This window comes from Octopus bimaculoides, chromosome 11, assembly GCF_001194135.2.
Source record: "Octopus bimaculoides isolate UCB-OBI-ISO-001 chromosome 11, ASM119413v2, whole genome shotgun sequence".
In the NCBI taxonomy this organism is placed as follows: domain Eukaryota; kingdom Metazoa; phylum Mollusca; class Cephalopoda; order Octopoda; family Octopodidae; genus Octopus; species Octopus bimaculoides.
The window spans coordinates 48,034,876-48,040,256 of NC_068991.1; the positions used below are offsets into that span (position 1 = coordinate 48,034,876).

The 5,381-nt window shown below is 39.3% G+C and overlaps 1 protein-coding gene across 2 annotated transcripts in view; it reads right to left on the reverse strand.

Annotated features, from left to right (window-relative positions):
- The window catches only part of LOC106870833 (uncharacterized), a 44,811-nt gene extending 43,851 nt beyond the window's left edge, over positions 1–960 (reverse strand). The window contains exon 1 of one of the 2 annotated variants that reach the window (XR_001409584.2): positions 570–942. The gene's annotated coding sequence lies outside the window, so the exon portion shown is untranslated. Of the gene's footprint in view, positions 1–569 lie in introns of both variants that reach the window. The other variant, XM_052971784.1, reaches the window with a different exon arrangement.
- Positions 961–5,381: the final 4,421 nt, after the last annotated feature.

The window sequence follows — 5,381 nt, forward strand, 5'->3', positions numbered from 1 at the left end:
TATATATAACTGTATATATACATATATATGTGTGTGTATATATATGCACGTACACTCACACACATATACATATGTACCATATACATGCTTGCATATCTATGCATATATATACACACACACACACACACACACACACACACACACATATATATATATGTATGTATACATGTACATATATGTGTGTATATGTATATGTAGATGTACATGTATGGGCGCGTGTATACGTGAATGTAATATATGTATATATGCATGTGCACATGTGTGTGAGTGAGTGCATGTGTATGTGAGTGTGTGCATGTGTGTGTGTGTGTGTGTGTGTGTGTGTGTGCGCGCGCGCAATACTGGCGCCTTCGAATTCTAACACGCTTATATACATATCGAATCAGCATATCGTACAACACGTAAACATAAGGAAATGTAAATAACTCGACGAAACAGAAGACCAGGAAAAATATGACGAAAATGGATGAAAATAAACAATCCCCTCTTTGCAATGCCAGGGAGAGTAAAAAAAAAAATGACAAAAAAAAAAAACAAAAAGAAAAAATAGTTAAGAAATAAGCGCTTACCTCACAGCAAATGTCAACCCACTATGGTGTGATATTAGTTTTTCAGGATCACGGACCAACCACTGCCTGTGCCTCTTTTTCTCTCTCTATCTTCCTCTCTCTATGTTTCTTCTTTCTCTTCTACTTCTGCTTCGACTTCTAGATATTGGTGACGACTGAAGAGGAGAAGTGGAGCAACAGTTTATAGGGGTACTTTTCTTCCTTTCTCTTTTTTTTACTTTCTTACTATTTATATATAAATATCATATATATATTTAAAGTTATAGTTTGTTTTGTCAATTTTCTTTCTCGTATTTTTTTCCCTTTGTGTGTGTTATTTTTCTGTGTTGTGTTATAATAGAATGATGTGAGTCGCTCTAAAAACACTGCTCGTTGGTGTCTTATATATAGTAGTGCTTAAGAAAACTAAGGCAGGTCTATACCGCCTCACTTATCGATCTACGCGCCCACATTTTCGACGTGTCTAAACTATAACGCCTCTCTCCTCCTCCCCGCCTTCCTTCTGCCTCCTTCTTCTCCTCCCGCCCCACGGTCTGTATTTCCTTTCCTCTGCCCAGTGCCTAACCCATTCTCTTTCCCCTTGTAATCACCATTCCGGCAAACACCGTCGCCGCCGCCCCGTAGTCGTCGATGTTTTTGTTATTTTTGTTGTCGTTGTTGTTGTTGTTGTTGTTGTTGTTGTTGTTGTTGATGTTATACTCTTGTTGACGTTGTGGTTGTTGGTATTGATCTTGATGATCATCATGAAGATAATGATGATGATGATGATGATGATGAGGATGATGAAGATGAGAGGACGACGATGACGACGACGATGATGATGATGATGATAATGACGGTAATTATGTTGTTGATGTTAATGAAAGTGTTTAAAAAAATAAACTGAATCGCCTGGACACTGGACAAGATGCCTTGTGGTATCTAGTTGTGGCCCTTTATGTTCTGGGTTCAAATCTCACCACCGAGGTTAAATTTGCTTTTCATCCCTCAAGGGTCGATAAATAAAGTACTAGTCAAGACCTGGGGTGAATTAATCGACTGTTCCCCACTACCAAATTCCTGGATTTGTGCCTTGTTTTGCAAGTCGGACAAAATGGTTAGCGCATTTCTCCCGGCTTTGCGTTCTGGGTTCAAATACTACCGAAATTGGCCTTGCTTTTGGGGTCGATAAACTAAACAGCAGTCGATGTAATAGATTAGCCTCGTACCCGAAATTTTCAGGCCCTGTGCCTATGATAAAAAGAATCATCATCGTCATCATCATTATTATTATTATTGGACATTACCTTTCATCCTTTCGGGGATGATAAAATAAGAACCGGCCAAGCACTGGGGTCGATGTAATTCACTCCCGCGCCTTGAAATTACTGATCGTGTGCCAAAATTCGAAACTATTATTATTATTATTATTATTATTATTATTATTATTATTATTATTATTATTATTATTATTATTATTATTATTATTATTATTATTATTATTATTATTATTATTATTATTATTATTATTATTAAGGCGGTGAGCTGGCCGAATCGTTAGCGCGCTGGACGAAAAGCTTAGCTTGTATTTCGCCCATCGCTACGTGCTGAGTTCAAATTCCACCGAGGTCGGTTTTGCCTTTGATTCTTTCGGGGTCGATTAAATAAGTACCAGTTACGCGCTGTGGTCATGTAATCAACTTACCCACATCCCCGCATATTTCAGGCCTTGTGCCTATAACAGAAAGGATTATTATTATTATTATTGATATTATTATTATTATTATTATTATTTCATTCTTTCGGGGTCGATAAATTAAGTACCAGTAAAACACTGAGATCGATTGAATCGACTAGTCCCCTCCACAACAATTTCAGGCCTTACGCCTTTAGCAGAAAGGATTATTATTATTATTATTATTATTATTATTATTACTATTTATTCGACTTTGCTTTTCATCCTTTCGAGGTCGATAAAATAAGTACCAGTTGAATATTGGGGGCGATGTAATCGACTAATCCTCTTTTCCGAAATTGCTGGCCTTGTGGCAAAATCCTTATCATTAAATTGTTGTGGTATAGTCTCTGGTGAAACCCTGTTCGAGTAGACTTATGATCCAGCCATAACCCTCACGTCTTCTTAGAATATATGTAAGACTATATTTAGAATACTGAATCTATACTTTCCATATTGTGTCCTATTTAAGGTGTGATAGAGTGATTTGAAAAAAGATTTGGGAGCTATTTCTAGCAGAAACGAACGAGCACATGAAATTGTTTCGTTGGTGAAGGATGGCAGATGGAAAGAAGGGTGAAGCGGTGGGCGAAAATGCTTTGAGGTATTTCGTTGCATACCTTTAAACACTGAGTTCAAATCACGTTAAGGTCGTTGTTGATTGTCTTTCACCATGGGTCGATAAAAGTGAGGAAACAATAAAGTACCGCGGGGAGATTAAATCAACTGTATCCTCGGTCCTTCGCCTCACAAAATTTTTCATCTTCTGTGTATGTGAGAAACTAATATTGATGATGATGATGATGATGATGATGATGATGATGATGATGATGATGATCGTCATCATCATTATATCATAATCATCACAGCTATCGTCGACACAATTATTAGTATCTCTGTTACCATCATCATCATCATCATCCCTACCATAGACATCGTCCACCACCATCGCCATCGCCTCCGCCACCGCCTCTGCCATCGTTCACTGTCCTCACCCGTCCACCAGCGCCGCCCCCGCTGCCACGTCATCGATGAACCTTTCCCACACCACCACCTTCTTCCTGATTCTTTTCACCTCAGTATCGCCGTCACATCTGTCTTCGCCACCCACCGGCCCAGCTGTCATCATCATCATCATCATCATCATCATCATCATCATCATCATTGCCATTATCACACAAGCATTTTTTTCAACAGGCTAATTTTTCACATTTCATTTTTTCTTCTTTTTTTTCTTTTTCACCTGCATCCATTAATACAAATCTGTTTTATATGTGTATCGGATATAGACAATCCACCACACTCGAACACATTAACAGGCATATAAATATACAACGAACATTGATTTATACACACATGTATATTTATACATAAACATACATAGGTGAATGTGTTGCTGTGTATTAAAGACGTTTGCTTTCCAACCATATGGTTCAGTTCCAATGCGTGGCACCTTGGAAGAATGTCTTCTCCTAAAGCCTTGGACCGACTAATGCCTTGTTAGGGAAACAAAACTGAAGGAAGTCCATGGTAATTATTAATATATATATATATATATTCTTTTATTCTTTTAATTGTTTCAGTCATTTGACTGCGGCCATACTGGAGCACCGCCTTTAGTCGAATAAAATCGACCCCAGGACTTATTCTTTGTAAGCCTAGTACTTATTCTATCAGTCTCTTTTTGCCGAATCGCTAAGTTACGCGAACCTAAACACACCAGCATCGGTTGTCAAGCGATGTTGGGGGGACAAACACAGATACACAACATATACACACATACACATATATATACATATATACGACGGGCTTCTTTCAGTTTCCGTCGACCAAATCCACTCACAAGGCTTTGGTCGGCTCGAGGCTATAGTAGAAGACACTTGCCCAAGGTGCCACGCAGTGGGACTGAACCCGGAACCATGTGGTTGGTAAGCAAGCTACTTATTCTTTTACTTGTTTCAGCCATTTGACTCCGGCCATGCTGGAGCATAGACTTTAAGTCGAATAAATCGATCCCAGGACTCATTCTTTGTAAGCCTGATACTTATTCTACGGGGACGTAAACATACTAACATCGGTTGTCAAGCGACGGTGGTGGAGTTGGGAGTGACAAACACAAAGACACACATGAACACACAGACACAGACACAGACACAGACACACACACACACACACGCACACATATATACAACAGGCTTCTTTCAGTTTCCGTTTACCAAATCTGCTTATAAAGCTTTGATCGGCTCGAGATTGTAGTAGAAGGCACTTGCCTGAACCCGGAACCAAGTGGCTGGGATTCAAGCTTCTTACTACACAGCCACGCCTGCACCTATTTATACATATTTCTGTGTGTGTGTGTGTGTGTGTGTGTGTGTGTGTGTGTGTGAGTGTGTGTGAGTGTGTAGCGTAACTTTGCATTTGTGTTTGTTCCCCACCACCGCTTAACAACCGGTGCTGGTTTGATAACGACCTCGTAAACATTAGCGGTTCAGGCAAAGAGGTCGATAGAATAAGCAGTAGGCTTCAATTATAATGTACTGTGGTCGATTTGTTCGACTAAGCCCTTTAAGTTATTGCTCCAGCATGGCTGCAGCCTAGTGGGTGACACAAGTAAAAGATAAGATACAAACACGTAAATATACACTCGGAGGTATATGCATATTTAACAGTTAATTTTATATCTTGCATGTTACCTGTTTGAAATGATAATGAATTTTTAGAAAATAAAATTCAGGTACAGTCACATTCACACATACACACACACACACACACACACACAAGCACACAGACGCTCACGAACACTCGCACATTCGCGTTAACACATGCATTCATTCATTAATTCATTCATACACACATACATATACTCTCTTTTACTCTTTTTACTTGTTTCAGTCATTTGACTGCGGCCATACTGGAGCACCGCCTTTAGTCGAGCAAATCGACTCCAGGACTTGTTCTTTGTAAGCCTAGTACTTATTCTATCGGTCTGTTTTTGCCGAACCGCTAAGTGACGGGACGTAAACACACCAGCATCGGTTGTCAAGCGATGTTAGGGGGACAAACACAGACACACAAACACACATATATATATATATATA